Source organism: Colletes latitarsis, chromosome 7, assembly GCF_051014445.1.
Source record: "Colletes latitarsis isolate SP2378_abdomen chromosome 7, iyColLati1, whole genome shotgun sequence".
NCBI classification, from domain to species: Eukaryota; Metazoa; Arthropoda; class Insecta; order Hymenoptera; family Colletidae; genus Colletes; species Colletes latitarsis.
The window spans coordinates 12,868,652-12,885,343 of NC_135140.1; the positions used below are offsets into that span (position 1 = coordinate 12,868,652).

Here is a 16,692-nt window from a genome sequence, read left to right on the forward strand (position 1 = left end):
CAGTATTATATTAATTAAATTCGTCGTAAATGAATACCAAAAGACCTCCTCTTCAAAATAATGTAAAATAGTTGAGACTTTAAAGCCCAACAAAAAAAAAAAAACTTAGTACACCGAGGTTTTAGAACCCAAGGCTTCAGTAATGGAACGCTAATTTACAATAATATATTTATGTAAACAGAGCAATAATTTGCAAGAATATGTTTTGCAGTTATGTATAATTTATAATTACTCGCGATACGGTATCTTTCGAAACAATTTTTAACACGCGATTTAAGCATTCTGTCGCATGTCTCGCGTATACACGGTCCCAGTAATTAAGTTACGATTTATTTTATGAAAGCTCGTGCGCTCGCGTTCGAAATTATGTCGTAAAAGATTTTTAAAATCTATCGAAACGACTACCGGAAGTTCTGTCGTGATTCTAACTCTGGCGTAGAACTGGACAATGAGCCCCAGTTACCGAAACGCGTCGCTATTGTGTTACGTGCACAACTGTTACGGAGATTTCACCCTTCTTGATGCTTTGACCCTTTCGACTGAGTTTGGATTATGTCACTGTTACCGCGATGTTGTGGTCGGAGTTTCTACGAAAATTGATATTGGATTGAGAGCATATGCACGGTTTCGCCGCCATTGCAGTCTAATTTTCAAGTATTTAAAGGGCTTTATCGAGAAGATGGTCGAACATTAATGTCGTCGTTTCGAAGCAACGAAATAATAGACTTAGAAATTACATATCAACAAGTTTATACGAGTCACGTAAAATTGCAATTTTTATTTTATTTTTTTATTCTTTTATTCCACTCTGAAAGTAAATTGTCCAATTTACCCCGGGGGTTAAAGACGCAGCAATTTATCTTGCGTGGAATTGCAACTATAATCATAATGTACAACGAATCTCCCACCATCCAACATGATCGTGTCGTACGACGTAACGTAGTTGCATAAAGAATCGTACGAAAAATCGTTTCGTTTCTGACGTATGTATATTAGACGTATTAGGTAAACGAACGACGCGTTATAAATCTGCACGTAGGAGACATGCTTGCATATGCACGAGATACAAAAGCTGCAATTTAAATAATGTTTACATAAGAAACAAATACAATACCTTCGAAATCATTAGTTGATATCCCAGACAGTAGTCTAAATCAATTTGTCAGTTGTTTCGATATACATATCCTCTAAAGAACGTTCTATAATAAGATTCTTGGTTTCTGAGGATGTCAACCACCTTAAACCTACAAATCAGTAGTCGAACAGATGTCAATTCCAGAAGTTTCACGGTCGAATTTATTTTATTCCAATTAAAACATTTCCAATAATTCCAATTCGTATCGGAGTTCCAGAATTTTGCAGCGCGTTCCAAGTTCGAAGCGCCGGTCACCGGTGGCCGTCGCGACGGCAAGCGCACACGCGAGACTTCGAATCGATTTTTCCACTGCAGAAATATCGTACGGATTTAAACCTATCGATCTATCGGAAGATACAATATTTATGAAGGATTAGGGGGCGGAACGAGGCCCGGTACACTCTGGGGCGGCCGATTTTACGCGCGGCTTTAGTGCCAATGACGCGAATATTTGTTCTCCGGATAATGTATTTCCGAATTATCCGACAGGATTAAAGGACGGTTAATTGGGGTTATCGTGGCGTCGCGTTCGGGGCATAGTTGGCTCCGTGTCGAGGTCCAACGTCCGCCGGAGCCGGATCCGGATCCGGAAGCGTTTTGATTCTTTCTTTACCCGGTCGCTCGAGGCCGAGAAGCGAATAATCTTTTCTCCCTCGTCCTATTCCTCGCTCCGTTCGTTCTTGCGCCGGAGGATTTCGAGTTCTCGGGACGACGTCCCTTTACCTCGCGTCTCGCTAGACGCGTCGCGTGATAAATGGGTCGACCGGTGGACGTCGACGTCGCACGGAGTTTACGACCACGCGAAATATGCCTTCCATCTTGGACGCGATGCACTGATCACTCCATCTCCTTCTCGCCCCGGTGTTCCCGTTTTAGTATCTTCATTCGTATCACACTTTGTTTCTGCTCGTAACCGTGCACGATCTCCTTCCTGCCGCGCCGGGTCCAGCGTATATCCTGCGCCGCGAATTTTTATCCGAGTGACATTTTTTTCCCCTCCTCCCCTCCCCCTGCCGTCGAACGTGTAGCTCTTCGTTTGGCCAAATCGTCGACACGAATGGGTCATTCCGCGGCAAATCGATCACTCGTTCCCTCCTCCCGATGTCAGGGATTTCGTTCGTATTGAAATATGTTGCAGCCCGCGCGACTACACGCGGGTTTTAAGTCATCGTTTCCTCTGTTTTTCGAACAGTTTGCGAAATACGGAACCCAGTGTTCGCCGATCTTCGACAATTTTCGCGAAAGAATTTTCATTCCGATCGTTTCACGCGAGAACTGCTCACGAAGTTGGATTTACTGTAACAGACGTTCTTGGTATCGTAGAACTGATTTTGCGAATGAAACGGAACATTTCTAGAATGTAAAATGATGGAGATTTCTAAAAAGTTTGAACTCTACGAATTCTCGAAGTACGAAAATAAGGCACGGTTCTTAGAATGTATACAACTTGTACTTTTCAAAGAGCGTAAGATTGTTCGCGCATTTGATGAGTGAAAGAAAATGAGGTGTATCCCAAAGTGGCAAAAAGTGGTAATTTTTATATTCTTCTTCTTGAAGTGTGGCGTGCACTCGAAATAATGAAAAAAGAATTTCCACAGGGAATAGGTGGGAAGTGAAATAAAAGTTTCAAGACTTGGAAGAATTTCTATTTTGTTACCGTGACATTTACACAGCAACAGGAAATGTCTGATTAGTATATAATTGCATATTGTAGCTAAATAAACCGTTCAAAAGTAGTTTATATACCTACTCTTGGATTGTAACAGTTTATGTATGTATACAACGAAAGCGTCGTTGTTCGTTGGAAACCGCGAGAGGGTGGTGGGTTTCATCCATCAAAAAGAGAAGAGGGGAAGAAGGACGACTGTATGGGTAGAATTATTTTTAACAACAGAAGTATGTGGATATCACGAGATTACGTTTCACGTCGTTTCGTTTACGTCGCTCGAAAGCAGTATCTCTTTCGTTTTCTTTATTGCAAAATTTGTACAAAATATTTAGGTAACATTGTTGCATACAATTTAGTTATTTCCAAAATTTACATTTAAAACAACTTTTTTAAGCAAAATATAATACAGTAAATTGGCCAGTAAATATATCTATTCGTATAATAAAATTTTTATATCTAATTATTACACTCGAGGGTTGATTTTTTGCCTCTAGAAGTGGTTACTTCTGTCACCGTAATTAGTAGATTTTAACATGTGTAATATTAATGTTGCATAGATGGAGTGTATTCTCTGGTGTTAAAGATTATTGTAAGAATTGCAGGATATAAATTTTTACAATAATCAAAGTATCCCTGTTACTTATGACTCGTGTGTAGCGTCTCCTTACTTGTTGCTGACTGGCCATGTCCTCCACCTGTCAAGTAGAAATAGTGATTAATGGTCGTGCGAGTGAAAACGAAAACCATATTTATATAGCAAACTTCAAAGAATGCAATTAAAACCCGATCGATTCTATGCGTAGAAACAAGCGTAAATATAAAATAACAACTTTCGTTCGATGTAAATTTGCATATTCGTCGGATACGCGAGCGATTGAACGCGATTTCCTTGGCGCGTCTGACCATTAATCATTATTTCTACTTGCTCCAAGAATTCCAAGCGGTAATACATATGAATCTACAATAATTATGTCTGTAATAACATTAAATTGTTGCACGTCAAATGTCGTTTCCCCGATGTGACAAATTTCATCTTATACAGGGTGTTCCCTCAACTTCTACACACATTTTTACTAATCCTTAAGAAGTCCAAAACAATCCTTGCAACGTGCAATGCGTGAATTATTTTACTCTTCTTTTCGCACCAAAGGGTCTCTTTCGTTAAGAAATGAAAAATAATAATAAAACGATAAGGTAGAACGGTCGCGATATCGAGATACAGTTCGTCGATGTTATTTAGATATTTATACGATCGCGCGTCTTTAATAGGGTTCTCGTATCTCCCGGTTGAACGATATTTTATTGCCGATTCGGGCGTCGCTTCCACGGAATAGATCGCGCGTAATCTCGTAAATCATCTCGACGCGTCGTACGGCGACTGCTTTTCAAACTGTCCGTGGCGCGGGCGACTTTTACGCGAACGAGAAAGAGGCGCCGGTAGGAGGAATAAATTTTCGGTAACGACGCGGGACGCGCTCGCTGTTGCTCCTCCAGTTTTTCGTTGCTTGGCTCGTCGTCCGTTGCTTGGCGTTCCGCGCGACCAGGAATCGTACCGCGAAATTTCCGACGTGGCGCGATTGTCTTTATTTACGCGCGAGGGTGCGGCCCGCACGAACCTTTGCACCTTCGCACCTTCGTGCATGGATGTCGGGGCCAACAGCGAACGGACTCTTAATCAGATTGAGCACATCGATTTTTCCCTCTCCCTTATTCCAGCGGCCATCGAACGACTCTCCTTACGATTTTCTAGCTCCTTTTTAACCCCACATTTTCGGCCTCCCTTTTCATTTGCACCTGAAATCTCTAAATGAAAGAACCACCATTCACGCTGCTACTAACGAGACATTTTCACGCCGCCATTTTGAACAGACCGAAAGACGTCGAAAGAGGACGGATTAAAACATTTAGAAAACTTTTACTTTCATTTTTCCGTGAGACGCAAACTCGCGTATAAACATAGTTTTTTTAGTATCGATAATCGCCGCCATTTTGGACAGACTGAAAGATGTCGAAGGAGGACGGATTAAAATGTTTAAAAAATTTTTATTTTGACTTTTCTGTGAGGCATGAACTTGGTTGTGTGGTAGAGTTTGTTTCTATAAACAAACCCTTTTGGTACTAATAATTGCATCAGATTGTGAACATCAATATCTGCATTTAGGATCAATTCGTCGAAACAATTCTGTCCACGTGGTATCATTTATAACGTTTCGGTGCTTCCACGTTACGTTGCTCGTATTAATTTAAAGAGATATTGAAAATTTTTAAAAATGATAGCTTTTACTTTTTACGTAGTATAGGAAAATTAATAGGTAGCGTCGGTACGGTCTCTGGAGCGCCTGACAGGCATACTTTGAGCGGATCTCGAGACATTGCCTGTGCCCAGGAGGCATACTTCGAATGCAAAGGGTTAAATACGTCCGTTAGCCTACTCTCAGCCTCAAATGGGAACTTACTTCCGTTTTCTCCACTTTTAGGCTAAGTAGAGGTCGAATTCGAACTACGCTTAGCCTATTTAATCCACTTCAACGGTAGCGCCTAGATTCACTCTGCGATTTATCTATCCACAGAGTGATTCATTCTGATCTATATATTACGGACGGTATGTTAATCCGAGAAAATTGCATTTGGTGGAGCCGAACGAGTTCGTGGAAGACGTTCCGTGGCCATAATTTCCTTCCTAATGACGTTTTTTTAGATCTAGACGACACTACCCTGACAAGGCATGCAATATTTTGATATTCTTTGCCAGTTTTTCGACATTAGCTATAAAATTTAATTGCTTGACTAGTCGATCAGTTAATTGCATATGGTAATGGATAAAAATCATTTTTTCTCTACTGGTTATATAGTTTTGTCCAAATAAAATATTGCAAGCTGATTTCTCCGAAACTAGTAAAAATATCGATTTTATTTTTATTCTTCTTATACAGGGTGTTCGGCCACCTCTGAGAAAAATTTTAATGGGGGATTCTAGAGGCCAAAATAAGACGAAAATCAAGAATACCAATTTGTTGATGAAGGCTTCGTTAAACAGCTATTAACGTTTAAAGTTCCACTTGTACTGAATTTTTTTCTCGAAAATGTGTAGGATTTCGGGGGTATGTCTATTCACCAAAAATGGTTGTATTTGACCCCAGAACCTAGAAATAATTTTTTTAGAACGATTTGAAATTTTTTTTTTTCGCCGAAAAATTTAGGCACCTACCCCCTGTCGATTTTTCTTAAAAATTCCTTTTTCATTTTTAGTAATTTTGTTTGACACCCTACAGAAAAGTTGTCTAATACTTTTTTGTAGGCACCCATGAGCTCTATTTCAGAAAAAAGTTTCATCGAAATATATTCACAATTGTAGGAGTTATGGCTGTTTGAAAATTGGACTATTTTTATGGGGTTTTTCTCATTTTACGGGGTCAAGGATCAACTCTTCGAATATTTTTACAATTTCTATATCTTCTATACTAAAATACGCGTAGTTTGCTTTTTTAAACATTAAAATCGTCCAATCCGTTCAGAAGTTATGACGTTTTAAAGATACGCATGAAATTTCAGTGAAACATATCGACGCTATGGTCAGACATGAAATTTTCGGTGATGAATTTTTTTCTCGAAACTGAGTAGGATTTCGGGGGTATGTCTGTTGATCAAAAATGCTTGCAATTGACCCCCGCAACCGAAAACAATTTTTCCGGAACGATTTGAAATTTTTGAATTTAATTGTTAATAACTTTTTAACGATGCCTCCATCAACAAAATGGTATTCTTGATTGTCGTCTTATTTTGGCTTCTAGAATCCTCTATTAAAATTTTTCCCAGGGGTGGCCGAACACCCTGTATGTAAAACTTTATCCTTTTTTTTTAAATACTCACGAAGAATTCGAATCAATCTAGCACATCTACTGGCACCATACTTAATCCCACCACTAGTTCACATGACCTACGCGTTTATTCGAGTTGATCCCGAAATTCGAGGCGTCGCGATATCATCCCTTAATTTCCGTTAAGCTGCGATTTATACTGCCGGTTCGTTCGTAACGGTAACGTTTGCACGGTAATCGGTCTCTGGGCGATTCAATTAACTATTCGCCTGCAGTTTTTCGCGCATCGAGGGACAAGTCGCGTCCCCGGTAGTCATTGAACTCTCCCTCTGTATTGGCCGACCTCCAGAACGCTTTATCCGCAACGAATTCTGCCAAACTCGAACCCTCGAAAGGCCTATTCCTTTTCTATTCGTCTGACGATTCGACGGCAGAAGAAGATAAAAGTAGTCTCGGACGAGAGGCAAGGAAATTGTGCGACTTTAACGCTTTGAAATTCCTTCCGCCAATCGGTCTGTAACAGGGGGAGTGAAGAACCTTTGGGCGTTGAAAATCGTTTCATAGATTCCACGTTTCGCGTACAGTAAAATCTTGAAATTATTGTTAACTCAGAAACGTTTGCATCGAGGAATTTTCTTAAAACCTGATAATGCTGCAAACTCCATTGCAACACATTCTCGAAGTTTTATTAAAACGAGACTACGTTTAAAGAAACTAAAACACGTTGGTTGTTTATTATTTCCTCGATTAACTGTCGATTTTAAAAAGGCAGTAGTCTAGGAATAAGGAACACATGACGATGGTACGTGACTTCGAAACCTCAGCGCCGAAACTCTCCTATTCTGTTGTTTCAGACTCTTTTTCTTCGAGTTGGAGGAGCCGTTTCCACAATGTTGTACTCACGGAAAGAATACAACACAAGTTTTCGAGGGTAGTGACTCACGAACTGGGTCAACCTATGTTTACCCTCGACCACAATTACGAATCGCTACTGAACACGCTTAATCTAGCGTCGTTTTAAGTTTCTAAATTTATTTTACATAGAAAAAGGGGCATTCCTCAGTAGAAGTTGCGAAATTTAGCAATTTTTTTAAAGCGGACGCTACGTCTAACGTTGTGATTCTTTTTTGTAGTTTATTCGACTATGTTTTAGTCATACTTGTGATGTGTAAAGCACCTAAAAATTGAAAAGAAAACAGGGAATGAAACTATTGTTTTAATTTTGGTAATTATTATCATCGATGAAAATAGTACGGAAACGACGTGTCGTGAAGTATGGTGACGTATTCGTCTCTGTTAATTATTTCGCTGCGTCGATTATCCGAAATTAACGAAGGTTTTGTCTCCCTATTATTCCTGATAATCGACATTCTAGTGTATCGCGATATGGTCATACAAGCAAATTAGAGCAAATGATATTAATAATGTGACATATAATGATCGATGTAGTTACGGAATTTGTTAGCGTTAATACATAATCGGTTCATGGCGTTATATTTTTAGTGCAACGTACGGCGGTGTTCGTTATAAAATAATTATGGAATACGTCAGGTTTTTAATTAGTGTATAAAACGTGTGTTATAAAATATCAAGATATACAATGTGGCGGTTAATTATTTTTTATAGATTACTTTATTAATCGTAATTGCAAAAGTTATAATATATTCCTGACACGAGATAGAATAAATTTAATCTTTGCTGGACACGTTCAATGATGGCGGGGAGAATATGCGAGAAGGCCGCATAGAAAACCGCAAAAGGTCGCAGATTCCTCATCCTTGGCCTATAATTTTCAGTAGGCATGCTAAACACGCAGCATGATCCATTAGATTTCGTGCCCACCTTGACTTTCTTATTAAAAGCATTGTTATTTGTTCGAAGCACTGATCTCTTGATAATGTCGGTACAGTTGGATCTTAGCAGATCGAAGTTGAAAGGAAATGAAAAATTAAAAGAGGCTCGCAAATATACGTTTACGTGTTTCGTCCCAAGGAAGGGTCATGGATCCACCCCTGATAGTTTACGAGATATTTCATCTTTTATTTCAAAATAAAGTACGACGTGACGTATAAAATGTGTCGTAAAGTATTCATTTTTCGAATATCTAGCCCTAGAACTTTCATACGTAGAATGTTTAGAATAAATGTAAAACAACACATTTGGTTTCATTTTAAAAATTAGATATAATAAAGTTGGTCATAAGACGCCAAGACAAGACAAAGATTTAGATTATTCTTCTTTGTACGAACCTTTTGCTTTGACACGGTTTCAAAAATGTTTATTGGTACATTCTTACACGTACAATATTTTTGTACAGGACATCTGGCGAATCCGATTATTCAATTTCGAAGTTATAGGCGTGAAAGGTACGTGGTATGCGCTGATCTATCGATATTGCATCGAAAGTCGTATGTTTCCTCGGAAGGCGGAGTATGACAAATCCTCCACGGGTTTCGGCGCAGGCTTTGAAACATGAATTTTATATTATTTCGTACAGTCGAAGGAAGAAAAAATTACAAAATATGAGGATATAATTTTTTGCATAAGTACCCTTCTGTGATATTTTTTAATTTTTCACTCGTTTAATTAAAATCCTGAACAAGTCTCCCAAAATATGGGATATAATCAGAGAATCATTGGAACCTTCGTAGGTCGTTAATTTCTTTTGCAATCACATCATATTTTAATCGAACGAAACATCCGAATTGTAAATAATATAATCGAATAATCTCGTAATAATAATTCCTGGTGTAATTCAATAGTAATTTTGCAAAACTCTGACGAGTAGTCGGTATCCATAACCCTCTTGGTTGTTTGTTCGAGGGTGTAATTTTCTCCGACGACGAAGCTAAAGTTTGCCATGAAGGCGATATATTTCGTCGTATATGGCGGTACTCGGAAGAATGTAGGTTAGGAAGGCTAATAGAAAGGGGAGAACGTTGACTCGGGTGATCTACAGGGACCCTCGATCGTCGCGTCCTTTTCTCGTCGTCCCGTTCAACCGACGAAGTTTCTTCATTGTTTCCGTGCGTATTTGGCACGGTTTTTAGTATTCGCCAACTTCCACTGTTTTCGAGCATTTTTGTCGTCGCGCTTTACGCCGCGCTACTTCTCCGAGTACTCTCGAGACTTTGCCGTTAACTAAGTGTTCTTCGTCCACTTCTCTACCCTTTCCCTCCCACCGTACAACCCTCTCGGTTTCTCGGATTCTCCGTCTCGCTCGGGATCGGTCCTTTTTCGCGAGACTTCCGGGGGAGGGGTAGTCCTCGGAATGGCGCGCGACGGTTTCCATTTGTCCGGTCGGCTGGCTCCTCGTTCGCGGGCTCCTCGCGAGTCCCATTACCCTGGAAAAATCATCCTCTTCGTCGCCTGGCTTCCGGTGTCTCGCGGGACACGACGCGATCCGCGATTTACGAGCGAGTCTCGAGAATTTTCCCTGACTCCGGAGAACCCCGGTAATCGGGGTCGAAAGTTGTCGGCCGTTAGACCTCTAGGTGTTTCGCACACGATCCTCCGGATTCGGAAGCCCCCCCTCCCCCCCCTCGCGACGGCGGTAGTCGCGACGCCAGTCGAGGCCATTCGTACCCCTGGAGGCTCGACTAATGCTCGACTAATTGCCAGAATGTAAATAAATATCCCCGGAACAGTCGTGATCCAGCTACCTCGGGGGAGTACGTCTATGAGGATATACTGCGTTTGGACATGCATCGCTACTTCGGTGCTCGGAGTTCCCCCCTTCCAGGTTGGCGCTTGCGCTTCCTCTAGGTTTCACCTCGATGTTTCTTGCCTCTTCCGCTGTGGCGACTTGCTGGAGGAATCGAATAAACCGAGATAGCACGAGGAAAGGACATGAAAGGGTAGGCATTTCGTCCTGGACCTGCTAGATAAGCCTAGCAGGCTCCAAACTGCCTCAAACGCAGGGGCATTCGATGGTTAGTCGGTCGAGTACTTGAGAGAAAGCGTAGCCCCCTGGTGGTGGGATCTGAAATCTTAATGAGATGCTATCTCAAGATGGGGACCACTTCTTTTATTATAGTCTTTTACATTCTGTGTAATAATTCTCAGGACATATGACATTCAAATTCCCTTTGTTTTTCCAATTTTAAAACAGTATTTCTATCCCAAAGAAGCATAGATGCACTTGTACGATACTACGGATATAATTAAAAATTCTATCGAGATAGTAGCCTCAGGGGTCGGACATTCAATGGTCGGTCGAGTGCTTGCGAGAGAGCGTGGGCCTCTGGCGGCGAGCGCGAGAGGTGTCGGCGCCGCATCGGTTCTCCTATCGCGTCCTCGTTACGACCTTGGAGTGGAAAATCGTTATACGCCAACAGCCAGGAGACCAAACGATCGAGGACTCGAAGCCGCGCGATTCGCGTGTAACGATCGGCTCGAATGCTCGAATCGAAAATATTCGCCTATAGGATCGTTTTGCCGCGTGACTTTTCTGTCGATACGCGGCGTCGCTCTCTCGACTCAGAGGCTTCCGCGGATTACGCGCGAAATTGCATCCAAATCCTGTTTTTAATACCCTCGACCCGTCGACGATTCTGTCGATTACTTTCAATCGGACCGTCCATTGCTCGTTAAAGCGTAAAATTTGAAAACTGTCGAACCGTATCGAGCACCGGGCTATCCTATTCGCGCGTTTCGCGGCTACAAGCGTCCCGTCTTCTGACAATCTCCCAAAGGCCCGGGCAAACGTATCCGCTTTACGTTGGGCTAATTGCATCGGTCCAAAAGGCGAGATTTCCTATTGACGTCGACGATAGCGTCTGGGGCCACGAGTCGACGTTCTCAGTTCTACGATTTGGAATGCATACCGCGTAAACTACGATGAGCAACGCAAAATATTCGGACGCCAGGGTATACGTACGCAGGGCGTTGATTTGAAAACTTTACATCTAAATATTTCGAGAGGTAAATACAAATATTTTATTTGTTCGTTATTTGACGAACGTTTTCAGAGTTATTTAAAGGGTAACTTTGTTTTTTTAAACAAGTTTTTAGTAAAAACACAATTTTTTATTGCCGCGTGAAAAGTGGCGTGAAAAATTGTGAAGTAAATAAAATTATCTTTCGACCTTGAGACCAGATAGATTATGTGCTGTAGAATTAATTTAACTTCGGAGGTTCATGGTCCCCTTCGGGTTAAATATTCATACATACTCACCATCAGTCGTAAAAGTTATAGGCCATTGCTTTAAAACCACAATTAATACATATTAATAACAGGATTACATCAGGCGGGGTTATAGAGGGTTAACGTCCGCCTAATGTCCCCAAACACCACCCTAAAGTTTGTTATCACTTTAATGCACCTGAAAGTCTCTAACGATCTCCCCTCCCCCCGAAGGGAGGGCTAGTTGTTAGCACACACGCTGGGAAATGTTATATTAAATCATAGTTTGTTTTTTATCTTCTTACGTTTCTTCGACAGCCACGTTCGAGTCGAAGCATGAATTCAGTATCTGATGCTAGATAGCGAAGAGCAAAACGCAAACGCGAAACGTCAGCGTGCTGTCAAAAGGAGTTACACGCGGAGATATTTTCAGGAGGAAATTCACAAATCCAAAGAGGCGATAAAATGTATTTATGATGTATGATAGCGAAGCATTTTAATATTGCATTAGTTACTATAATGTATTTATTGATCGAACTTTTATACCACTTCCTCATCGAAGTGTTGTAGCACTTATTTTACATCGAAAAGATAGAAGCCTAACCCAGACCTTCACACGGTTGATAATATCAGATCATTCTAGTTTGACTAATGTGAATAATATTGTCAATCCGCTTCGATATATTTTACGACAGTACACGATCGATACTATCATACCCCTCAGACGGAATCACTCAGAAAAGCTGGTGCACAGTTATGACAAGTGTCTCAGTAATGGTGGAAGCTATATCTTGTTCAATGAGACGAAACAGTAGACGGATAGTCGTCTTTATTGATCGACTGTTAATATTGACGTTAGATCCGTTTCATCGCTTGGGCTTTCGCTTTTATTTGCTGTCCCGTCTCGCTGGACAAAGTATACGCAGAAAAATAGTTCCATGCATGTGGAATGTAACTTATATTATACAGGGTATTCGATCACATCTGGGAAAAATTTTAATGGGAGATTCTAGAAGCCAAAATAAGACGAAAATCAAGAATACCAATTTGTTGATGGAGGCTTCGTTAAAAAGTTATTAAGAATTAAATTCAAAAATTTCAAATCGTTCTGGAAAAATTATTTTTAGTTGCAGGGGTCGATTACAATCATTTCTGGTCATTAGATATACCCTCGAATTCCTAATCATTTTCGAGAAAAAAATTCGTTACCGAAAATTTCATGTCTGACCATACCGTTGATATATTTCACTGAAATTTCATGCACATGTTTACAAAATCATAACTCCCGAACGGAGTGGGGTATTTTAAATTTTCTAAATTCAAACAACGCGTCTTTTGACGAAGAATATGTAGAAATTCTAAGAATGTTGGAAAAGTTGGTCCTTAACCCCGTAAAGTGAGAAAAACCCCATAAGAGTAGTACAATATTCAAACGACCATAACTCCTACAATAGTGAATATATTTCAATGAAATTTATTTCTTAAGTAGAGTTCATGGATACCTAAAAAAAAGTATCAGACAACTTTTCCGTAGCGCGTCAATTAAATTTATTAAAAATAAAAAACGAATTTTCAAGAAAAATCGACAGGGAGTAGGTGCAGAAATTTTTCGCCGGAATTAAAAAATTTCAAATCGGTCTAAAAAAATTATGTTTGTCCACAGGGTTCAAGTGCAATCATTTTTAGTCAATACACATATCTTCGAAATCCTACGCACTTTGGAGAAAAAAATTCCTTTCCGAAACTATAATCTGTAGCCAGAAATGGTTACCCGAAAAAAATACATTTAATATAAGGTCCACTCGTTTACCTCGTCCGTGGTAGAATAGCTCGATGAATAGAGCAGCGGACCGGTAAGTGGAAAATCCGGGTTCGAATCCCGGTCCAGTCACGGACTTTTTTCCCCCAACAATATTATTGACCGAGTGTGGGCCGCTTATCGTGAAGCTGGTGCGGTTCAGGCCAACTCATCTAGACTCGATCCCATCAGACGCACACGGCACGGTCGAGAGCACGTCGTTCTCGCGGACTGTCAATAGCAGAATAATTGAAAAAAACACGCTCTTAATTACACAGTATCCGACCCAGGAAATCTTGCTCGCGTTCGTCCTAAGATAAAAGGGTGCTCGGGACCGAGCAGAGAGGAAAACCGGTATCGCTGCGCGGGCGCTTTTCCACCGGAACGGAAACAAAGGTTCGGAAAAAGGAGTGACGGAACCCGTGGCAAGAGTCGAGAGTCGAGAGTCGAGGAAAAAACGAACGGAACCGGCGGGAATGGGAACGGAAACGTTCTCGTATTTCGCAGTTGGCGCGAGCCGCGCGCGACGAACGTGCCGAGAATTCGAGACGTTTGACTGGCGGTTAGCCGCCTTCAACTTTCTTTCTCCAGACGATTCCCTTTCTGTCCCATTTTGCTTTTTTTTTTCTAAGCGCTACCTTCCGTGCTCTGTCAACCTCCCCCACGATCGCGCTAATGAAATTTCACCATGGTTGGACACCGAGTTCGACGCGAATTTCTATCTTCGCGAAAAACACGTTCCGAGCGTATTTCGCGCGTCCGTCGAGTCGCGTGGCGTTGGCAATTGACATTTTCGAAGTACGCTCGAGCCTTGGAGGAAACTTCTGCAATAATCGAGGTTTCTAAATAAGAGATTTCAGTCTGTTCTGGGTTGTGACGGTTGATACTGGGTTTAGGGTTCTGGCGTTTCAACAGCATTCTAGATTTTTCGAGGGTCAAACGATATGTAACCGCTCCAGTCACTTAGGCTGAACGTTTAGGTACTAGTCGTTGTCTCCACTTCGTTATATTCTCTCAACGTAATCTATAATTGTTGGAAATGTCTGAGGAAACCAGTAGTTCTTTAAATCTTGGAAAATAAAAATTTAGTCACCTGTATTCTTCTTTATAATTAAAAAGAACACAATCCATCGTAGTTTCCGTTTCCTTTTCGAAATGTTCGAAAGAATCTATTATTTGTTTTTTTTTATATGGATCCCATACAATTGATAACAATATGTAAAACAAAACCATTCGTCATTTCCCCTGCAGAACATAAATGATCCAACAATACCAGTTATATTATCAACGCGACACCGTGTCAGCTGAAAGTTAATATCGGTATCGTGTGGTCTATCGAGTCTATTTAAAATGCCTGTACACGTGTCATGAATCATTGGTCATCGATCAAAGCTGTTTTAATTGCGCAGCTGAACAATTAAAATAGTGGGAGGAGCGTGTTACTAGTGCAAGTATCAAATAGAGAGACGCGCTAGGTTTGGCTACGTTATAATCAACCGTAACAAAATGATAGAAATTACAACGTGCCGCAAAATACTATTTGACGGAACCAAAATTATAACTGAAGCTAGATAAATATAGGAAATCGTTGAATACAACATCGTTAGCGATGTAGGCTTCCGTTTAAATCGTTGTACAATTAACGCAGCTCTGATTGGTCACCAGTGACCCGTGACACGAGATTCGGGATTGCTAACAAATAATCTACGACACGAATATAGGTACATTAAATAGACTCAAGGGCACTTTTCGGTCAAATATTGCAGAAAACAATTTTATTATCTTTCAAATTCATAGTCATTAAGACATTCGCGTATGTAAAATTTCATCGAAATCAGTGATCGACACTTTGGTATGCTCGACATCAAACAACGAACGAGACTTTCGTGCATTAATCGAGGTACTACTATCGCACGAAAAGAAACAGCGAAAAATTCACAGGTTTTGTAAAGTCCACGATATCTATACTCGTGCAAGTTATTTCAAGTTAAATTCTCTAGATTTATTCATCAAAATTTTGTAATTTCTACCATTCTGAGAGTCTCTAGGTTAAAAAATGAAAAGGATATCTCACTTTCCTACCACTTCCTCTAATACCTACAGTCTACACACCTTTTATCTGTTATTGCCATCTAACGAACGAGACTTTCGTGCATTAATCGAGGTACTACTATCGCACGAAAAGAAACAGCGAAAAATTCACAGGTTTTGTAAGGTCCACAATATCTATACTCGTGCAAGTTATTTCAAGTTAAAATCTCTAGATTTATTCATCAAAATTTTTTAATTTCTACCATTCTGAGAGTCTCTAGGTTAAAAAATAAAAAGGGTATCTCAGTTTCCTACCACTTTCTCTAATACCTACACTCTACACACCTTTCATCTGTTATTGCCATCTAACGAACGCAATTTTCGTGCATTAATCGAGGTACTACTATCGCACGAAAAGAAACAGTGAAAAATTCACAGGTTTTGTAAGGTCCACAATATCTATACTCGTGCAAGTTATTTCAAGTTAAATTCTCTAGATTTATTCATCAAAATTTTTTAATTTCTACCATTCTGAGAGTCTCTAGGTTAAAAAATGAAAAGGATATCTCACTTTCCTACCACTTCCTCTAATACCTACAGTCTACACACCTTTCATCTGTTATTGCCATGTAACGAACGCAATTTTCGTGCATTAATCGAGGTACTACTATCGCACGAAAAGAAACAGTGAAAAATTCACAGGTTTTGTAAGGTCCACAATATCTATACTCGTGCAAGTTATTTCAAGTTAAATTCTCTAGATTTATTCATCAAAATTTTTTAATTTCTACCATTTTGAGAGTCTCTAGGTTAAAAAATAAAAAGGATATCTCACTTTCCTACCACTTCCTCTAATACCTACACTCTACACACCTTTTATCTGTTATTGCCATGTAACGAACGCAATTTTCGTGCATCAATCGAGGTACTACTGTATGCACCGTAGGGGTTGGGAGCCAGAAACGACTAGTCTCTCGGGGCACGTAGCCGTGGGGGGTTTTCAGGTGTCTCGAAATTCCATGGGTCGTTGGCTTCGATCTAGTTTCAAGGAACCATAAATTCGCAGGCAACGAAGATGCAAAAGGGCCATCCGTTGTAGCGCGCGCACTTGAGCTG

General features: G+C 40.4%; 1 protein-coding gene across 1 annotated transcript in view; it reads right to left on the reverse strand.

The window, feature by feature from the left end:
• Positions 1–417: 417 nt before the first annotated feature.
• The window catches only part of LOC143343852 (uncharacterized), a 156,428-nt gene continuing 140,153 nt past the window's right edge, over positions 418–16,692 (reverse strand). Inside the window, exon 10 of the transcript XR_013080022.1 lies at positions 418–428. The gene's annotated coding sequence lies outside the window, so the exon portion shown is untranslated. The remainder of the gene's footprint in view (positions 429–16,692) is intronic.